Genomic DNA, 22,996 nt, shown 5'->3' with positions numbered 1-22,996 from the left:
TAAAGGTCATGCTAAATGCTACGTCACAGTAACATTTTTTCATTTGCATCCTAGTAAAGGCAAAAACTGATCTTAACGGAATGCAAATATTATCAATGGGCAATCTTCAGAGCCAGACTACTCAGACCCACTCAGGTATTCAGGCTTACTGGCAGCAGTGCCACAATAAAACGGCAGGTAATATTTTGGCTGACGTTACATGAATATTTTGCGAATAAACATCACAAACATTTCTTTTTCTATGACGCAGATTATGTTTGCTGCGAATATAGAGCAGCGTGCCTTTTCCTAGAGCCTCTACAGAATGAAGCCATGTAAGGTTCCCAGAAATGTTGCATAATTCAGTGTCCTAAAATCAGCTTCGCCACAACACGGTCTTGTTATGCAGTGAAGCATATGCAATGTACGACGACGAAGCATATTATAAAAGTGGAAAGGGGCCACTGTCAGGGACATATAATGTGTTTCTTAAAGGGACAATAAAGAGAAAAATTATTTCTTCTGCATTAGTAAATTACCTTTCTACAACACCAAAAACACCACTCTTACCAGTATAAGATTCTTGGTAGACCAGAAAAAGTGCAAAAACAAAAGACGGGTGGCGACGCCTCCTTGAAGTTCCCAGACCTGGTCGCTGTGGCGTCATGGATTTGGATGGTATCTTCTAGGGCCTACTTAAGTACATAGCGGTACAGACTGTCTACATTGTGTTCTAAAGGAACCAAACATGAAGTTTCGGGAATTTTTACTCAGCCAACGCTGCCCAAATGCAAAAATATACTTTGAAATCCCTGACGTCACACTGACGCAGCTGTGTCGAGGTTTTGGCGTGAATTTCAAATACTGATACTTCGAAATTCATTTTCACATCTAATAACCAAACTATTGTTTTAAAATGACTGCCTGCAGGGTTCTAAAACAATGCTTTATTAGTCTAAACTGATTTATTGTTTTGCTTTAGTGTCCCCTTAATGATACGTGTGTGCACCCTCCGTCTCCTGTCAGTAAAAGCACCAACACACCTATTTATTGTATTAGCAGGCCATCAGACCTACTTTGGACATGGCTGTGGCAATGTGAGCTGTTATTTCAACTACCTTGCAAGGATGTAGCTAATATTCTAGAAATATTAAACACTTAAAGAACATGAACACTATAAACTTTGGCTTGATAAACAAAATGTTACTTTCTTACAGCTAGGGCCGCACTTTTCACCCCAGAACATGGGCCTTAAATCTCCACAGAAACAGCTTTGAATGGCTGCCAGTAGTTATTACGTATCGGTATTTGTAGTATGACAGGAGACAGCAGGTGCGTGCGTGTGTAATTAAGGAACACGCATGTCCTGTGACAACGGCCTCTTTTCACTTTTGACATGCTTCACCGCGTAACACAGCTGTATTACGGAAAATCTGACTTTAGGAAACTGACTTACACAACATTTTTGGACCCTTGCCCAAAGTCAACCGAATTTCTTGTGCAGAAAACAATTCCCAGAATTTTTTACCATATTTTAGTATTTTATGTATGCAATGGTAGTACTTTTTGGATTTAAAGTTGAAGAGTCTGTAATACAAATGGTTTGTTTGTGTGTAAAATGTCTATCGGGGTATCTTAAGCACATGTGTAAGCACATGTGGTGCGCACGTCTGTAATTAAGGAACACACATGTCCTGTGACTACAGCTGTATTACGGAAAAACTGACTTTAGGAAACAAAATTATGCAACACTTTTAGACCCTTGCCCAAAGCCAACCAAATTTCTTGCGCGGAAAACAATTATCAGAATTACTATATTCCAGTGTTTTCTGCCTGCAATGGCATTACTTTTTGCATATAAAGTTGAAGAGTCTGTAATACAAATGGTTTGTTTGTGTGTAAATTGTCTATTAAGCGCCAAGTAGAACACAAAAGCAAGGTGACATACAACACAGAAAAGCTTAAATTTGGCCTGACAGCACAAGATAGCACGAATTTTAGTTCTTGTGTAAATGTCTTTTGACCATAAGTTGAAAAACCCTGTTCACTTAATATTGAAGATAAAAGCTATAAGGAAAAGTACACAAATTCTTAAGGAATGAAAATGCACAGGGTAGGCTCATCAGAAAGTATAAGCTTTGCCTTTTAGTGAGAGTTTCTTGCAAATTTAAATGTGGTTTGTAATGAGAGCTAATTTTGAATGCTGATAATTCTAAAAATTCTAACACATTGAAGTCGTTTAATAAGGATCTAGCTTCGCTTTTTCCTCCAAGTTTGGCGTTGGCATCTAACCAAGTAGACGTAGCAGGATACAGCTGTACAATGGACAGGGAAAACGTGAATATTTACAGGACAAAAGACTCCTGCCAGATAGACTTAGCGGAAGGGCTCTGCACTTGCGTGATGGGTGTATTTAATAGCTCATGCAATTCAGAGATGCTTAAACAGTAAACATGTTTAGTACCTCGTAGCGGCATTTCACCTCTAACGCAGGTGAAAAAGATGAGCTCACATGCAGGTAGTGCGAGAATAGATCACGCTAGCGCACTTGACCAAAGCGGCCGCGGTGTCAGCCTGCCCCGAGATCCCGTGGCACCATGGCTGGCTTAAACACAGTGGCTAGGGCAGCTACTTCTTCACTCTGCCTCCCTCAAAGTGATGACACAGCTGAACGAGCCCAGCCTTCCCACAACTTGGTGACCAGGACGACTGAGCCCTGCCATGCCAGCATTAGCGCACCAACTTTACCAAGGCGAGTAGTGACGTGGCCTCGCACGGTTTGGCAGAAGTTTCGCGATTGTAGGGGGCATGGGAAATCTACATTGATATGCTGGACATCTGGTTCATCCCGCTAAACAACCATTTCCTTCTTAACAAGGTTCCAGGCTCCGGCTCTCAGCCCCTGCTCTGACTTGTACAAGGACTCGTGGGCAGCCGTCCTTGCTCACTATGTCACCTCGAGCACTCACTCTCCTCCAGCTGGTGCTCCATCACAACAGCTCTCGCCATCTATCGTGTCATTCTGAATATGGTCGTCCCACATCACCTGCGTCCACCCGTGCCGGTCGTCGGCATGCGCCGACCCCAGCATCAAACCTCTATGTGGTCCATGAGCTTCCTCCCCCAGCTCAAAGGCAGCTGCTCGACGATTCTTTCCAAGAAATACACTGGGCTAAACGCAAGCGCTTTCGGCTACTCTTCAGCTCGTCGCTCTCCTTCCTTAGACGGCCCCACAAGCTACCCGCTTTCTACTCGGGGCAACTCACTCATCGCCAATTCGGAGGCTCAGCCACCGACTCAACAAGGCGCAAATTTCACTCTCGCTGGCACAGCGTTGCCACAAGCACAACCTTCGTGATGCATTGAGTGACCACCGCAACCCTGATGCTATCGGCATTCGAGATTCCACTGAAAGCAGCAGCAGGCAAGCTTTCCGATGTTGTGCTCACATCTTCCGCGGATGCATGGCCTACCGAAATTTTGCAGGAGCAACTTTGCCATCTGGTTTCTTCAGCTCGAGAATCACTTCTAAGTCAACAACATGAGTGACCAACACTTGCGCTATCTCCACGCAAGTCCCAAGCTGCCAGATGGTCTACTTTTGGAGCTCCGACTTCTACAGGCCCGTGCATCTACGAGTGCCTGTGGCAGGTTGCGATTTCTCACTCTGGTGTCATTGTGGCTGCGCTTCACTCACAACCTATGCTGCCGGTGCTACCTGGTGTATATCTCTCAAATTGCGAGAACCCGACACTACCAATGACGACACCGTCTGCACACTTTACCTGGGGGCTTTACCATTGGACTTTATTTCAATTGCACTTCGCACTAGGAGATGGGCTCTGTAGCCGCGCGACTATCACTTCCAACATAGGCAAAGAAGATGGGCTCACGCACAGGCAGAGCAAGAATAGAACATGCTAGTGCACGCGACCTGAACGGCTGCTCCCAAGATCCCGTGACTCCATGGCTGACTGGCTTGAATAAGCCGTGGTTACCTCTTCATGCTGCCGCCCATAAACTGGTGACCAGGACGACCGAACTTAGCCTACGCACAACTTCTTTGTACATACACCTCTGCTCACAGTGCTTCCGTCGCAAGTCTGAAAACATTGCCTTAGCCTGCAAGTCATTATTGCATTCATGTAATTAACAATGAGGACTTGTTAATTTGAATTCCAGCAAAAGGGTTAAACAATTACACAAGTCGGAAATCAAAATGTAGCGACTCCCATGCATTATGGGAACCAATGTTATGGTAACATCTTGCTGGTAACCCAACATTGTTATGATTAACGTGAAGTGTTGCTAGGCGGAGCCACATGTTTGTGTAAAATGAACTATGTGTGTAACAAAAGCAAAAAGACGTCAGTGACTACGATTGTGTGACACTGACGGCACGATTTCCACTCCGGCCATTTGAAGTCAGCTTACAACATGCAGACTGTTGCGTTCTACATGTGTACTGGACGAGCATATGAAAGAGAAGCATGGATTGTCAAGTTATCAGTGATTATGTGTTATACAATCGTACGTACCTATGGCTATGTCATGTGATGTATGTTAAAACAATGATGGCTTCATAGGTTTCTCAGCCCAAAGCAGTTTTTTAAAAACCCATAAGGGATTTCTTCGAAAAAAAAAAAAGCTTCATAGCTGAAAAAAAATTTTCTCCAGGTCCTGGGATGGAACCCAGGACATTGTGCTAAAGTCAGGTTGATGAGAATTTTCCTTTTCGTGAACCCTCCTTGATTTTGCAGGCTTCCACAGAACTGATTTGCCATTAATCGGGCTTAGGAGCAGGCAAATGGTCAACGGCCCTAACTTTGACCGCCTAAATGCCTTGGGGTAGCACACAACAGTTTATTGGCTACTAACCTGCTTCTAAGGTCACATGCAATTAAAATGATTTATATTAACTAACACATGCAGGATCGTTTTAATAACATATGACTCCATGAACTCATGCACTGCCCAAGATCATAACACGCAAAAAGCACAGTTCACATTAGTAGGCCTTGCAAAGCGTGCCAAGATGCACACCATGAAATTTATTTGAATTGTTTGAGTGCTTCCTATTATGGCCATTTAATGGGACACTAAAGGCAAATACTAAGTAGATGTGGCCTATTAAAGTAGCATTCCATAAACCTCACAGTGCTTGTTTCATGCCAAGAAGAGATAGTTTACGAGAAAATCGCTTCTGAAGGGTTCGCATACCTAGAGAGCAATTCAATTCGCCTGCTCCTGAGGACAGAGTGGCGACGTTGTGCTATCACTGCCCTTCACTTCCATTGGTGAGTAAAACAGTACCCTACAGACGGTGCTACAGTTTTCTGTGCAAAATGCGTAAGCCCGGCCATGTAGCAACCGAGCCAAGACAGAACGTTGGACTCGCCGCTGCATCTGCTCTTGATCAAGTAGCACGGACTGTTCGGGAATCCCGCAACATCACATAAACATCGAATTCTCTGTAACTTGCAGTTTGTGTGAGTTTCGCGAGCCAGAAAATCCAGCTCAGCACTATGTGATAACGAAACTACTAAAACGTGTAAGCGTGGGCGATGCTTTCAAGGGTAACCTCAATGGGTTCATTTTTCTAAAAATCAAATAGAACTAGACGAATAGCATTTTCTTTCATCTTATAATGCAATGCAGCAATCTTTTTATTACTAGTAGATAAGTCCTAGCGACAGAACTTTAATGAGGAGTGCCTTCATCATCGGGCTGGTACTTTAATGTGCTGGGGCAGCCTCTAATTGTGTATTGCAGTTACTTCCGTTCATCAATTACTGAAGCTCTGTTCGCAATAACAGTGATGCCTTCCACGTTCTCGAGCACTAATCTATTACTTTAACTTGACTTAATAATTGCCTTTAGTGTCCCTTTAGACACTAGTCCCTCTGACCTGCATAGGACTTGCCACAGCAGAGAGGTATTGCGCTGATAACCCCCACAGCACAACACACAAAGTGCTTGGCATGGTTCTTTGTACATCCTTGTCTCTCAGTACTCGTGTTACAAAGACACAATTGGGCTAATCACTTCGGTGCGGGAGAAACCACTGGGGCACCATATCTACTAGTCAAGTTTTTCAATTTGTTGCTAATTCTGAGCACATATGGCACGAAGTCATATCTAGTAATATCTGTTCTTCTTATGTCCGATGGTGTGTCCTAGTGAGGAACGCTTCACTTTTTAAAGAACAGATTTGGTAACGGCATGTACAACCAATTGAGTAAGTGGGATTTCATATGCCTGTTCATTTGATCAAATCACATCAACAGGCCACTTGCCCCAATTGGGCAAATGGCCAATAAACCATCATACCCTGTCTTAGGGCATCAAGGGGCAGCCGAAGTCAGAGCCCTTGAACAATTGCCTGCTGATGTATTTCATGATGCCTGCAGTTAAGATGTCTGCTGCTGTGGCTGTGAGTGGTAGTGGCTTATGCCAAGGGGATGGGAGGGTGAGTGCCACAGTAGCTGAATTGGTAAGGCACTACATGCCTAATGAAGGTGGTGTGGATTCAGCTCCTACCTACAGCAAACTATCTTTTCGTCCACTTTCATTTCCCTTATCCACACCATTTATAAATTCCAAAAATGCACATTTAATTTACCCTATGCTTTCTCCGATTTCATTACCTATTTTCATCATCTGGTCAAACAATTATGGCTCAGCTCGATAAAGGCTAATTCAGCTTGGAAGATAAGAACATCCGAGGAGGCCAAAGGAAGTGACTTGGTCGGCAATTGTGGATACTTTTCAGAATCAGCTTTAGAAACATAGAAGGTTTTCAGCTAAGCGCATAGCAAAGACAGTCGATTTGTCATAAAGGTGCTTAGAGTAACTACTCACTAGTGCACTAAACATGAAAGTTTTAGCTAAGTGTGCCCAAATTGCTGACGAGAAATGCGGAAATAAGGTTACTTGTCAATCTAGTATATGCTCCTGACAGAGCACCTTGGTGGCGAGCGCCGCAACACCCGTCACAGCAGAAGCGCAACTAGGGGACAGAAGGGGGAATAGGCACCCTGCAAGACAGTGCAATTTGCGGCTTTGAAGCTGGTCGGCGCACAGCATGGTATTGGCGTGTTCAATAAAAGCATGAATCTTTTTAAAAGGCGGGAGCTGACGCATACGCTTTCGATTCCGCATTGTGGTACTTGTTAAGTCGTCAGTCCTCACATCACCGGCAACTGCGCTTTCCGTGCTCGTATGTTGACATTTCTAACGGCATTGCCAGACATTTGTGTCATTCTTCTGCCTTTCTGTGTAGAGGCTTGGTTAAGATGTCCTCTTTGTGAAATTAGGGCGAGACAATTGCTTAATAAAGCAAGATTAACATAAAATACATGTTTTCTTTAGACTGTTGCTCCGGGTGATCTAGTGCCTCACTTGATTCCCCCTCTCCCCAATGCTTCATAGGCTTCATCGCCTCTCTTGTTTCATGCTGGCGGCCAGACCAGGCTCTAGTTACTTCAGCGTCCAGTGAAGGTATGCGCCTGGGGGGTGCTATTTACATGGAGCAGCAGTGTCTGCCTAACCGGACCCTTTAATCTGATTTGCAACTTGAGACAATTTTTACATTTAAAATAGTGTGAAGCTTGTCACCGACTTGTGGTAACACTGCAATGCATACTAATAATGCGGCAAAAGTCGATCGTGAGGCAGCCCTATTACAAAAATCTGGACTTATATCTACCTTAACGCACCCCTAAATCAATTTTCCATTTCGCTTTCCTCAATGGCACTTGGACTATCTTGGACTATCTAGTGACATAGATGCGCTTGCGGCATGTTTTGAAAGCATTGTAAAATCATGTATAAATCTATTTGTTCCTTTGAAAACTAAGAAAAAGAAACAATAACCTTCCCTGGATGAACCGAGAACTGCTGCACTTATCGCGATGTGCAGGCAGACTTTGCACTAAATGCTCAAACAATCCTCAGGCATGCGTTTTGTACACTCAGGTAAAATATGAACTGCAGAAAAAAGAAATCCTCAGTCAAAAATTTCTTCTATAATGTTCAGTTGCCGAAACTGTTCAAATCTTACCCCCGTAAATTCTGGTCTTTCACATCTCCTGGCTCTTCTTCTTCCACATCTTTTAAAATCAACAACAGTGTTGTTAACGATCCATTAGATTTCAGAAGTGTTTAATACATATTTTCAGTCAGTGTTCGCCTCGGATGATTCCAGTCTTTCAACACTTACAACTAACGATTCTTATGCAATTGATGATATCAACATTACCCTAGATGTTTTGAATCTCGTACTAAACTTAGATACTAAAAAACCAGCCGGCCCTGATGGAATTCCGTATTCCTTTTTAGTACGATTCTCGCTATGGACATATAAATATTTGTTCATTATATGTCAGAAGTCCTTTAATAGCGGCGTTGTGCCTTCTTCCTGGAGAAGAGCTCAAGTACTACCTTTATATAAATCTGATGGCACACAGCTCTCATCTAACTATAGGCCTATTTCTTTAACCCCAACCTCATGCAAAATACTAGAACACATAATCTATAAGCATATAATAATGTTCCTTGAAAATAATACCCATTGAACAGATTTCAGCATGGCTTCAGGCATGGTTTTAGTACTGTAACCCAACTTGCGGAGTTCACTCATGACCTTTCCCATTACGACGACTTAGGTAATCAGATTGACACCATTGAGTTTATAGCAAAGCTTTCGACACTGTACTACAATCTAAATTTCTTTTGAGACTCCATAATATTCAATATAACCCTCAGTTAATGTCTTGGATTTCCAGTTTCCTTTCTTTGCGTTCCCAATTCGTATGCTATGATTTTGCGGATTCATCTGTAGTCTACGTCACCTCAGGGGTCCCACAGGGATCTGTACTTGGCCCTCTACTATTCTTATTGTTTATTAACGACCTTCCAGGCCATGTTACTTCAAAAATACGCCTCTATGCAGATGATTGTGTTATGTACAGCCCAGCTGACTCACTCGCTGATCATCAGCGCCTTAAAGATGCCTTTGTTTCATTTTGTGACTGGTGTGCTACCTGGAAAATGAGCATCAATTTTGACAAAACTGTTATAATGTATTTTACTAACAGAAGCATGCCCATATGTTTTGATTATGTATTCAACGGTGCACCACTAACACGAGTTTTTCAACACAAATATCTAGGCGTCATTTTTACACCCAGCTTGTCTTGGTCCAAACATATAATTACACTTGTAGTAAAGCGTTAAAAAAACTTGGTTACATCCGCCGAACTTTGTCTGCTGCTCCGAGGGACACTAAATTAGTAGCATACAAAACACTGATTCGCCCAATTTTAGAATATGCTTCCTCTGTATGGAACCCATATAAACAATGTGAAATTAATTGTATTGAATTGGTCCAGAGGAAGGCTATTCGTTATGTTTGCCGTCGCTTCGACTGAGACTTTTCACCGTCAGCTGCTCTTGCGGAATTAAACCTCCAGTTTCTTTCTAGACGGCAGCACATATAATCTCTGAAGATTTTCTATTCTTACAAAAACTCTCTTTGTCACCTATCAGATCCCTCTCTTTTAACGCCTGTTTGCCCGACTTCAACTAGAGCTTATCATGCCTCTAATATCAGACCACTCCATCCACCAACTAACACTTTCAAATAGCTTTTTCCCCCGCATGATTGAACAGTGGAATTTGTTACCTGCCGAAGTTAGTTTGTTATCCATTTCTCAATTTTTAAATGCTATTGCTGATGTATAGTTCTTTTCATTTTTCTATTTCTATGTTCCTGTTTCTGCATATCATAATTAGTTTTACTCGCATGTACACCCACTCCTAACATAGCCCTAACAGGCTGCAGTATGTATTAAAAAAAATGTGTGGCCGCAGTAGCAGATCCAGCGAAATGCATAGATATTTCAGTGGCGTGAATACAATGGTCACACTTCATCACCTTCATCACCTTCATCACCTCCGTGCATTAGCTTGAGAAGCGGCTAATCACTTTGAACACGCTAAAGTAATCAAAATTTGAGGGCTCACTAGAGCGTTGAAGCAGTGCCATGAAAAAGTGAGCTTTTCGAATATCAAGCCGATTCATGCTCACAGAGCTATCTCAGCAAAAAAAAGACCCCTTCTTTCACGCCAAAAATGTGCGCAGCCGTGTACAACATTTGTCTATGTGAAAGCGAATAATTTTGCTATTGGCTTCCAGTAACAAAGCAAAATTCGTGCCATTTCTGTTGCTCTAAGCAAGAGCATGCATGCAGTTTCGATATTAGCCAAACACTGGCAGACCAGTCCCACCGTGCCAGTGTTGACTCAACTGACTCAACAACCGACGCGCCGCCTGGGCAGTGCCAAAAGCTTGTACGTTATTGTGAAGAGAGGCATCCGTTTTTTGTAGGTTACTCTTAATGAATTGGCACACAGTTATTTTTGTACAATGTCAAAACAAAGAAAATTGAAGACATTTGTTCCCCTCAACCTAAAGAATTTAAAATCTAAATTTCTGCAGGTAAGGTACGGCGTCCATGTTTTGGGATCAAACAGGATCACCTCGGACTATATTTAAGTGGGTGCTACAGTAACAGCAGTGAATTATTTATTACTGATGGCTAAATGAGGCAGATAAGATCAACAGGCTTTTAAAAGCAGGTTTATCCTATAGGTCATGCGTGCCATGGCCAAATCCATTTCCCGAAAGCTGAAGAGCAGCTCGACAAGGACTTGCTAATCAGATGTAAGCGGAACAGACGCCACTAGGCCTGAGGTGTACAAATTGTACACCTCATGTACAAATATGTGCACAAATTTACTCACAGCTTCAAGAACATGCCTGCTAGATACAATGTCCCATTTGTTCCTTTATACACCTGTCAAATTAGCCCAATTGTGTTCTCGTACCAAAAGACAAGGGTGTATGAAAAATCACGCCAGCCATATTGAGCATTGTGCTGTGGGTTGGTCATAAGATATCTCTCAGCTGTGGCAAGTTCTACGTGGACCAAACGGCCCAATGCCTGAATGACTATTTGAGGGAGCATTCAAACAATTTAAATAAACCGGATGGTGCAGCACACATTGCAAGGCCTGCTCATGTGAGCCGTGCACTCGCACATTATGATCCTGGGCAGGAGTAGCAACAAAACATCGCATGAGCTCACAAAGGTATATTTTATCAGAGAGTGCACATGTTAGTAGCACTTCAATTGCCTTAATTCCCCAGAGGTGCACTTTTTTAATGGCTATTTGTAGCATTACAAGACAAGCTAGCACTGTCACAACATTCACCTCTTGCCTGTGCACAAAATTTGTACACTATGCTTCATCCTTTGAATCATTAAATCAGTTGGTAGTTCGCACTTTCATGTGTCCTTCCTCTGTAAATAGATTTTCGCACACAAAAACAATGTGCAGCAGACTTCACCAATTTGCCCAAGACGAAGTCCTAGTCAGACTCAAAAATCTCCTTCAGAGATTTTCTTACTGTGATGAGAATTTCTGTCACTGCATGGCACTCTGTTCGAACAAGGCCTTCACTAATAAGATGGGAGAAAAGAAAGGTTACAGAGGCAAAAATTGTCACATTGTCACTCAGATATATTCCCTAATGCAATGCCTAAAAGATTTTTTTTTGTTGGACAAGAGGATCAGGGTAAGGCTCACGACTAATGAGCATTCTATTGCACAGATGAAGGGATTAACCAAACAAGCCCTGCGAAGTCAAGGAAGATTCATACAATGGAAACTTGGCATTTGCTTGAGAGTGGCATGCATGGACCTGCAAACCCACACCGGTCATATTAGCGTGCATCTCACATCTATAACCTAATGCAGGTTCCTGCAATGAACCTACATCATGTTTGTAAACAAGTTGCGAGGAACATTTGCGCAAGCCTGGTACCTCGCATAGCGCCATCACAAGAAGCAATACTAAATAGCAGCTTAGCAAACTAGCTGGAAGAAATTTAAGAAAATTTTTTGGTCTTCAAGACAGCCAAGCTTTAGAACAAAATTGAGCCAAAGTAGAACTATGAGCGGCTGGGCCACGTTCTGCAATATTTGTCTTCATAGTTTACATTGGGGTTGCTCAACATGTTCCTTTAGAACTGTGGTGAGCAGGTGCTCAAGCAAGTCGCGATTCGCTAGCCGCCAAAATCCGATAAACAAGGGAACAGTATGAACATGCAAGACAAGAAACAGTACAGGTAAATGCGACATCGAGTGCCATATAAAAATTGCAACAGCTCACTTACTTAGGCAATATCTGCAACAGCAATCCTACGAAGGATGAAACATTTTTTTTTTTTTTTCGCGATCGATGCACAACACTAAGCGGCAACTGCAGCAACAAGCATTTGGAACGAGTTTAAACGTTTTTACCATAAGAGCGAAAAGTTCTGCCAAACGGAGAGCCCACATATGCTCCATTCACATCAGTAAATTCAACAAACAAGAGCAACAGCACTGAAAAACGTAACAGGAGCTGCACAAGACCAACACTACCAACCATAAACGCGCTCCAAGGCATAAAGAAACGAGCTGCTCCAGCGTTGCGCCCAAGTGTGGCTCGAGATCGCAAGCTCGAACACCATCCGGTTCTTCCAGCGCAACTAACTAGAACAACATTCTATCACACAACACAGTAAGAAACCGTAAAATTGTGTTTTAGCTAAGCTGAAAAGCTGAAGCAGCTCCAGCAGCGCGCGTAAAACTATAAACCGGAACACGCCATACTTGTTTAAACAACGTCATCATAACTGTGACGTCACTTCCGTGCGTGGCAGCAGCGTTTTAGTATGGCATTTCGCTTCTACCACGCGCGTGTCACCAGTTACCGCCTTTTTGGGCGACAAATAGACGCACGCAGCGTGATCCGTATGCCTTGGTTGCCAACTGCTGTTTTTTTTTAAGTTGTACCCTACTATTCATAGAAAATGGAATAGGTTTTTAGCATTCGTTCGCGAAGCCGGAACGCGGTATAACAGCGCTTCCCTCAGGTTCAAACAAAAGCATGGCGAGCTTACGTTGAGTAAATTATCTTTTAGTCTTTCAGATTAGCGACTGATCACGAGCAACATTTAATCGTGCGTTGTCTCGTCCCTTCACGAAGAGACGCACTTGCCGCGAACCGAGTTGCACCATAGAGAAATAAATATAACAAGAGGCCGGGACACTCGGCGAAAAGTGGCAACAGGAAATACGTCACGCTATAGTATTAACGCCGACCATTTGCTGCCACGAGCATCAAAAAAAAAAAAAGAATGTGAAATGACCTTAAGAGAAATTGTTTTATTTTTTTTTTAATTCTTTAAGCTTCAAATTAAGCTTTCCGGCTTACTTCTGTTGCCTGGCGACAGGCGAATCGGCGAATGACGAGTCAGGCGCAAGCGGCACCGCCGAAGCGAGCGAGACCGGCCGCGCATCTGAGCGTTGGCCTATTCGGTCACCCGTCTGCCTGTTTTTCTATTTGGGAATTTAGCCTGGTTTGGATGGGCTCCCGGCGAATTCTAGCATTCCTTCCGAACTTCGACATGGCACCGCTGCACTATTGGACTACGGCAAGGTGAGAAATATTGTTCGACAGCCTCCGACGCATTTCAGGCAATTAGGCTTACAGCGCGGCACCTAGGCTAGACTTTTGACACAGTTAACGAAAAACAGCGCGGCCGTCGTGGCGCAGTTAATTTGAATTAATGAATCGTATTGGAAGATGTTTGCGACGCTTTCTATGAGTCCCGATACTATATTAAATTATCTCGGTATAGCTTTTGGACGCCCTAGTCCCACAGGGTTCTGTGACGCGGTTTCGCGTGTACTGAACCTTACTGCGACAAGTTTTGGCGCTTTCTCCGATCGCCAACATTATTGTAACTAATTTCGTTACTTTTCAAGCGCAGTGGCCGCGCCTGGCGCTGTGACGCAGTTAGCGAAAAGCAGCTCGGCCGTGGTGCGCAATTAAGTTTCGCGTTTTAATGCACTGACAAGTTCATGGCGCGTTTTCTGACGCCCAGCATATTGTTGAAAATTATTTTCGGTACTATTTTTTTGTTACTTATGAGGCACGCTCGCCGCGCCTGTCGTGACGCTTCGAAAAGCAGCTCGGCCGTAGTGACAGTTTGGCGCGTACTGAATCTTACTGCGACAAGTTTGTGACAATGTTTATGGCCCCGCAACAATTTAAGCCTTCTTTCGGTACTCACGCTTCTCCAAGACGCGACGAGCAACTCATAGCGGGCAACTGTCAAGAGTGATAACACGGGAGTGTGTTGCTTGCGCCGGCAGAACGCGCAAAAGACAATGCCAAACGCCAGGAACTATAGTCACTCGAAAATTTCGTCTTCTGAAAGGCGCCCACGCATTTGTCTTGAGTGCGAGTAAAAGGAATTCTGAGAGCGTCCACCATGGTCTGATTGAAGGCCTGTGCTGTGGCCACCTCTGCGTATTCGTAGCGTACTATCCCGTCGGTTGTAGCCAAGTTCTGGAAACGCGCAGTAGCCCGTGTATTCGTGCTATTAAAGTGCAGGAAATACGGCCCGGTAAGAGGGGAATGCTTGGAAATAGAATGTTTTTGTGGTATGTACGGCATTGTTTGGGGATGAGTCGGATATTTTCTACGCCGTGTGTGTAAAAGCGAACTGCTTTTTGTTTGTAATGCCGCCCATTCACCACTTTCGCACGCTTCACCTCTACACGCATTGTTCTTGAATGTTAAACCAAAATGACGCTTGTAACTTAATTTTCTTTTTTTTTTTTGAGCAGACGTCGTCTTGTGAAGCTTCCTACGGGAACGACTAGTGCTTACTTGGTGCCACAACGTTGGATGAATGCACAAAGCCCGCAAAGAACATTGAATAAAATAAACATTTCCTCATTTCACAAGGCGTCTTGCGTCTTTCTAAATTTGCACGTGGCACATATTCAGTGGAGGCTTGTAAAGATCGTTCGCAATCAATTTTACTTAATAATAAAACGAATTAGGACGAAGACCGCGCGCGGTTGAGCTCTAGAAGCAAAAAGAAGAAAAAAGAAAAAGCGCAGCCGGCTTGACGCATACGAGCTAGCATTCAAAACGCGCGCGCAAAAAACCTAAACCGGAAGTGTGCTTCGGGTATTAACGCCGACGGCTCGATGTGCTGCAGTCGATTGGGCTGCTGGGCTCTATGGGAGTGGCCGCCCTTGTTGTATTCCTTTCTCTATGGTTGCACCATCAGTGATTTAGAGGTGCATGCATCGAGGACGGTTGCGCCCGCTGCAAAATTACATGTGCAAGATACGACTAGTGAAGTTTGGCCGAACGAGTGGGAGACCGGACGTTTTCTTTGCGAGTGCTCCATTGCCGTATCTAAACATCGACTCGCTTCGAGATGTATGCACGTGCTACTTCGCATGAGCTTTAAAGAACCCGCCGTGGTTGCTCAGTGGCTATGGTGTTGGGCTGCTGAGCACGAGGTCGCGAGATCGAATCCCGGCCACGGCGGCCGCATTTCGATGGGGGCGAAATGCGCAAACACCCGTGTACTTAGATTTAGGTACACGTTAAAGAACCTCAGGTGGCCGAAATTTCCGGAGTCCTCCACTACGGCGTACCTCATAATCAGAAAGTGGTTGTGGCACGTAAAACCCCATAATTTATTTTTAGCTTTAAAGACCTACGATGCTGTCGTTCGGCGAAGAAAGCGCCCAGTCACCCAGTTTTGGCAGAACACGCACGCTTTCCATCAGTACCTTTGTATCGCTGATCCACTGACCGACCGCCAACGACGAACACGAAAGAAAGAGGCAAACAAAGCTATTCGCTATAAAGAAGGCTACCAAGTAACAACAAAAGGTACAGTTCCTCTCAAATTATGTCAAAAGGTCTGTGCTGAATGTTGAAAGTTTCGCAATCAAGTTTTCGTACGCACTCCCGCGTGCTCGCGAATTCAAGCCTGTTGGCGTACTGAATGATGAAGTGCACAAAATACGACCGCATTGTGTTTATACAAAGTGCACGTCACGTAGGAATTCTGTTAAAACGTGCAGATAAATGGCAACGCGTTCAGTGAAGTGTGTCCCATCTACTACGTTATGGCCCGCAACGAATTGCGCAAGCCTCGACACATACTATACCATGAGAGATTCGCAACTTACTTCCCATCTTCATGTGAAGGATGTCGATCTTAAGTTCTCCCTTCCGGTTCGTTGAACCCACGTGCTTCTTTTTAACCGTCGCGCTCAAAGAGCTTTTTGCCTTCGCTGAATCTATTTCGAGATCCGAAGGCACAGCAGCTCAGTGTGATGGAAAACGCCGCGAAGCGCCGTCGCACTTGCCATAAAACTTAATTCAGGGCGTCCGCAATAACTCGCCGTACACGAAAGGGCAACGGCGCAAACATGCACTACTCGTTAGTTTGTCGACGGTTTCGAAGCATAAATGGTGGTGTGTGTTGTGTCGGCAGCGGCAGGCAACTGGGGGCCCCCGGCCAGCGAACGCGCGGCGAGCGCCGACGCAGAGAGGGAGACACGGAGCTAACTGCTCCTGATGAAAACCGGAACGAAGACTCAGCCGACCCGCGGCCGTTTATTACTAAAAAGGGCTTCACGTGCCAGATGACACCTCCCGATTGGTCCCAGCTCGTCAGATGACAGAAGGGGGTGCGCCATCTAGCTAAGCTACTATGAAACATAAATGTATGATAACACAGATCTGACAGGGGGCGACACTATACTACATCATCCCCCTGGAAACAAAGCTAGCATACAGTGAAACGCGCACACAAGACGCGCACTTAAGTCCAAAGGAAATTTCAGTTCGTTCCCCCCCACGTTCACACACGCGCACCAGTCGCACACAAAGCACGCACTTAAGTCCACAACAAATTCAGTCCGTCCCCGCCCAAGTTCACATACACGCGCACCAGTCTTGGGCACCAAAACACAGGCAGTCAGTCAAAACAAAATCCGGCAAGGAACACGGCACAAGACTCGCTGCACCGCAACAAGGAACACATTTTACACCTGTGTGAGCGAAAACTGAACTGTCTCCTAAATGTCACAGCGAGGCCCCTAGCCGTGGCATTTCGAAGACGGCAATACGCTCTAGATTCAAGAGACATAATCATCGAGCCACGGAGGCCGTTTTCTGTCCCGCTGAGGACGCGTGCGTACCTCAGAAGAACTTTGGGGGTTGCGACGCGCATTGGTCGACTTTGAAGACCTAGTCGTCCCACTACTATTTCCCTCCCCCTGGTTGGAAAACTGAATGTGGTTGTCGCTCAAAGCTGGAGAGGGTTGCATAGGAAGCTCCTCTCGACGTCCCAACAAGTCCGATTCCCCCACGGAATCTGAAACGATTGCCGACTGTGTAGACTCGGAAGTGATAGTCAGACGCACTACTTAACTGATGCCTATGAAAGGACGATGTCACGACAGACGAGTCATCGCAATGACTATCCAGGTTTGAATATGAGTACACAGTCTCTATCACTTGTACACAATGTACTATCTGCTGAATCCTTTATCTAGGGTTAACTTAGACACATGCCACGTCTTCCCATCACTGAGTAGAAAAGTAGATGGTCCTATCTGGGCCTTGACTTTTCGAGGTTTACTGTACTTAAAGAATCCTTTCCTGTTAAATCTTATTCTGACGGTGCCTGAGCACCTCTACGTTTGTCTACGTACTGTTTAGTCTGCGACTGTTTCTGCAAGACCCTTTCTTGAACTTGAGACACAAGACTGTCCTGTTCCCGTAGATCTACACAGAGCCGCATGATTCCATCCTTCTTGCGCACCAGCACGAGTGGAGACACCCACTCGGAAGCCTCGACGCGCTCGATGACGTCGCAGTCCTCGAGACGTCGCAATTCACTTGTGACCTGGTCACGGAGAGCCAGGGGTAGTCGGCGCAACTTTGAAGATACTGGTATTGGATCTTGCTACCGATGAATTCGGTGCACAAAGTTGTTGACGAGACCCAACTCGTCACTGAAGAGGTGATCAAAACCCGGAGGCACACCTGTGGGGCTCTGTACTGAAGGAAGCGATGGTAGACGACATGTCAGCGACGTACCGTCTATCTGTATTCCCAAGCGTTGGATGGCGTCTAAACTCAGCAGTGATGTTCCTGTAGTCGTTACGTGGAACGTGACGGAGCATGACCTTTGGAAAAACTGGACAGTGGCTTGAAACAGGCCTTGAATGTCGATGCGTTGCTTGGAGAGGTTTCTCAAGTCCGCTGTTGCTTGTGACAGCCTGTGCTGTCGACCAAAGTTATTTCTAAAATATTCGGCCGTCATCAATGACACAGATGCTCCCGTATCCACTAGCAGTCGCATGGAGACGCCGTTCACTACGACCGGAACTTCCAAATCGTTTTTAGTATCAAAAGCGCTTACCGTCAAGACAGACGCGGACGGCTGCCCTGCGAAAGTTGAAGACAGCGTCTCTGCGGAAGAGACATGTTGCACCGCTGTTCGGGTCTTTCGACATACCGAAGCGAAATGGCCCAACGTGTGGCAGGCGTTGCATCGCCGATTTCTTGCTGGACAATTCCTGCAAGACGCGATATCGTTCCTGCTGCCACACCGATCGCATGCACCACGGTTCCCGGAGGAGCCATGTGCGAGATGTCGGCCCTCTTGGCGGCTTCTCGGAAGAAGTCGGCCCTCTTGGCGGCTTCTCGGAAGAAGTCGGCCCTCTTGGCGGCTTCTCGGAAGAAGTCGGCCCTCTTGGCGGCTCCCCGGAAGAAGTCGGCCATCTTGGCCCGTCGACGGAACGCCAAGTTGAGATGCCTCGATTCTTCGTACATTTTCGGAGCCGAACGCGCGGTTCGCTCGATGCAGGGCTTCTAACGAGCGTCCAATTTCTTCTGCCTTGTCCAGGGACAGGGTTTCGCCTTGAGCCAGTAACTTTTCGCGAACGCTGACGTTCGCTACCCCATGTATTATTTGGCGTCGGACGCGCTCATTGTAGGTTGTGCCGAAGTTGCACTGTACCGCCTTCTCCTTCAATGCGGTCACGAATTCCAGGAATCCTTCTCCCTCGAACTGCTTTCGACTGGTGAATTCGTGCCTCTCCGCCAGAACATTTGTTGACGCGGCGAACAGCCGGTCAAGCCGCTGCAAGAGTTTCTGGAACTCTGACACTGGCGGGACCGCATCACTTGACGTTGACGCTGCGCCGGTCGACTGCCTTGCTGCTTCGCTTGACGCTGACGCGGCGCCGGTTAACTGCCTTGCTGCTTCCTGCTCCTCGTCTGCAAAGTACTTTCGTTGTCCCTCACGCCCGAGAGCGCGGACGCTCGTCGCGCGTCCGTCCAGTCGCCACCGCCGGCCGCTTCGAGGTGGGCCTGAAAAATTTTTTTCCATCGATGCCATGGAATTAACGGTGATCAAAGCAGATCGTATCCTGTCGTATTCTCTGTCTTTGTCCCTGCTACTTTGCGCTATTCTTTTGAATAATCATAAAATTAACGGTGGCCCGGGCAATTCCAGAAAAACGGGAAGGTTCGCCGTGAAAGACGCCATGCCCGGTAGCGTGCAGGAGACAGTGCAGAAAACAAGCCGCAGCTGGCAGCAGGAATGGGGCAAGGAAGAACAAAGCGGCGAGAAGGCCTAGGCTCGGAAGCCTCGCGACGCAAAGTGCGTCGGCGGCGTTTGCCTGCCGTGCGGACACGGGAAGGGTCGCTTCACTTACGAAGCTCGTTGGTTTCCCGGTGCTTCGGTCGGAACCGCTGCGGGAGTCCCACCCTCGTCGCCAAAAGATGTTGTCGGCAGCGGCAGGCAAGTGGGGGTCCCCGGCCAGCGAACGCGCGGCGAGCGCCGACGCAGAGAGGGAGACACGGAGCTAACTGCTCCTGATGAAAACCGGAACGAAGACTCAGCCGACCCGCGGCCGTTTATTACTAAAAAGGGCTTCACATGCCAGATGACACCTCCTGATTGGTCCCAGCTCGTCACATGACAGAAGGGGGGTGCGCCATCTAGCTAAGCTACTATGAAACATAAATGTATGATAACACAGAGATCTGACAGGGGGCGACACTATACTACAGTGTGCAATTGTAAACAAACGAAGCCGGCGCGAGGTCCCACGTGACGCCACTAGGCCAATCGTCGGCCTCGGGGAAGGCGGGCTAGGAGGCGGCAAAGCGTGTCGCTACTTTACGAAGTTTCAAGGGTTTTACCATGGAATGGATGAGACGTTCATTTGAAGGATCGCCAGCCGTTTGTGCGCAGGCGCGAGAGAGAAAATCTGGGGCCTAGGCCAACACCTCCTAGACAAGAAGGCCTGAGTGCTCGGCGAGTGACGTCACGGAGAAGAGGCCATCGGCACGCTCGGGTATACGGGTTGAATGAAGGGATCGCGGCTTGGTTCACCTAGCAGCCGTATGCTTTTATTGACCACTCCACACTTTTTCTTCAGTCTAAACTGCGGAATGAGCAGCAGGCACCTTACAAAGCATTTATTTAGAGGCACAGATACAAAACAGCTTTGTAAAACACGTGCAAGTATTGATTCCAGCAGCTTTTTATAGCATCGCGCTTTGTCGTCTTTGTAATGTACGTTGTTTGTGCATTATAATGATTATTATTATTTATTATACCCCACACTTCATACCTATTACTCCGAATAAATTCAATCCATAAAAGCTTTTCCTTCCGTATTTTTGTACCTATGGTTTTATAGCGCGGTAATGATGAATGTAACGGACTCTAGTGGCTTCACAATTGCGTATGAACAATTTTATTGGGGACATATGTACTTACTGCAATCTAGATTATGCTTAAATGAATAATTTTGCTGTCGACGCACTAATTACCGCAGTGCGCTAATTTACCACAACTCAAACAAGTATAGAAACGGAATATGAAACATTCGTGCAGCTATCTACAAGGAAACAGCTGCCTTATTGCGCAGAGTTTTAGCTTTTCTCTTCCTTGCCTTAGCATTGGCATCCAATATTTTGTCATTCATCTTGCAGCAGTAGTTGTTCAATAAAATATTCGTGCTACACCGCAAAAGGTGCCTTAACACAAATTGATATTTGTGTCCATCCTCGCAAGCGTCGAACTCTGAGGAATCATCACTGACGAGCAGTTCAAGCGCGATGTCAGTGACTAAACGACGTTGGTTTGGCAGATTAGTAAATTCTTCTTCCTGAACGTAGACTTTTTGGTTGTTATAAATTGCATCAGGTCTTCTAGTTTTAGAATCTTATCCGCTTCCTTCTCCTTGCGGAATGCTTCAGCAGACGCTTCACACGCTTTCTTCAAAGAAGCAGCTTCAAGACGCATGCGCTTGGAATCGGAATCCTCCCTCGAGGTGCTTGGCTTCCAAGGATAAGGTGCACATTGAGGAAACTTTGATGGGTCTGCGCCTGGGCGAGGACGCAGGCGTGAGAGTGTTGCAGTGACGGTGTGCCTTGTAAGGTCGTCGAGGTGAGAGAACTCCCGCACGATGTCGGCCTCAATGGAGTGAAGTTCAGAAACAGAGAAGGAAGTTAAGTTGTTCTGAATTTTACTCTAACATTCCTGATTTAAAGGAACTTTCTGTAATTAAGCAATTAACCTTCCCGTATTTTTCAAAAGTAACTATTTAAAGAAGTGCTGGGCATCTTACCCTGGAGTGCGGTGATACAATGAAATCTGCACGTGGTATCGCCCTAATCCAGGCACTCTGGGCTTCTTCATCTTGCGGAAACTTGAAGACGTGATTATTCTGCCCCGATTTGTAATTGCTCCGGCAATAGGGCACGCAGCACTTATTAGGCATATCTTGACATGGCACTCCACATTCCGGGGCAATGAAGAAAAAAATGTGCGTTCGGAAGCATGCGGCAGCATGGCCGAGCATGCCGGGACTTGTTTAACCGCGAAGCTATTCGAGGAGCGGCACGGCTCCTGGAACTAATCGAATTGTTGTCGCCGCCGTCGTCGCCTCGGTCTTCTCCGAATAGCCGAGGTTAGCTATTGCATATCTTCCGCGCTTCATTTTCAACACAGGTACGCCGCTAGTAGCTTCGCAGCGCGCTGCACGGAACTTCAATGTTGGCTTCTTATGCGTGACGTAGCTCAAGGGGAGAGGGTCAGCCAGAAGGCCTTAAGTTCTCTAGAGGGTGTTGCCTAGGCACTACGGAGGTTTCTTGGCGCTTGTAGGCGTTTGTCCCTTGGGCGTCCAGCATTGCGGAGTGCGGTCGAGTTTGTTTACGCTCGGACGCTGGCTGCCGGCGCGGTAAAATAGGTGTCCGACGTACCTTCAGAGGCAAAGTTCCAGGTGGTCTTGCAAAAGTCGCGGTAGTGCTGACCTTTGTGTCACAAGTTGGCGGCTGGGTGCAACTATATTTATTCAATCGTTTTTTTTTTTTTTTAACTAATTGTAACGTCTCATTATTTAGAATTATTGGCGGCCCTCCACGAAACCAAAGCAGCAACGGGGACACCAAAGCTAGAACCCGGACTGGTCCGTGGGTTGGGGCTCGCCGAGGCCTGCGCGTGCCAGGGCCGGGTGTGTAAGATCGGCTGTATGTTATCGCGGACAGCCAATTTTTTATGCGAACCCCTGGCACTCTTCGGCCTCCGCGGCCCCAACCCACGGGCCGCACTGCTTCCAGCATTTTCTCCCGCTACCCCCCCTTGGAGATCCTGCGCCGCCTGCTGTATAACCTCAGGTGCTCTGCTGCGGCCTCCGTTTGCCGGTTACATGTCTTCCTGGAGCTGTGCTTATACAATACCAATCAGAACCTTGCCCCTACAGACGCAGCGATCACCAAATGGGGCATCCGTGCATGCCCACTGCCTCACCGCGCGGGCAGCCAGCCGCGGTGCGTAAACGAACTCGACTGCACTCTGCAATGCCAGCATATCTAGGGGAAAAGGGCCTACAACAGGTGCTAAGAAACCTCCTCCGTAGTGTCTAGGCAGTCATATATTCAAGGTGCAAAAGCCCCCAGATTTTCTCTCTCACGGCTGGCGATCCCTCAAATGAACGTCTCGTTGGAATGGTTTTACCCATTGGTTTTACCATGAACCGTCATGTTTCGAATGTG

Source organism: Dermacentor andersoni, chromosome 10, assembly GCF_023375885.2.
Source record: "Dermacentor andersoni chromosome 10, qqDerAnde1_hic_scaffold, whole genome shotgun sequence".
Taxonomy (NCBI): domain Eukaryota; kingdom Metazoa; phylum Arthropoda; class Arachnida; order Ixodida; family Ixodidae; genus Dermacentor; species Dermacentor andersoni.
The sequence above is the reverse complement of the archived record's forward strand: the minus strand, read 5'-3'. Positions refer to the sequence as shown.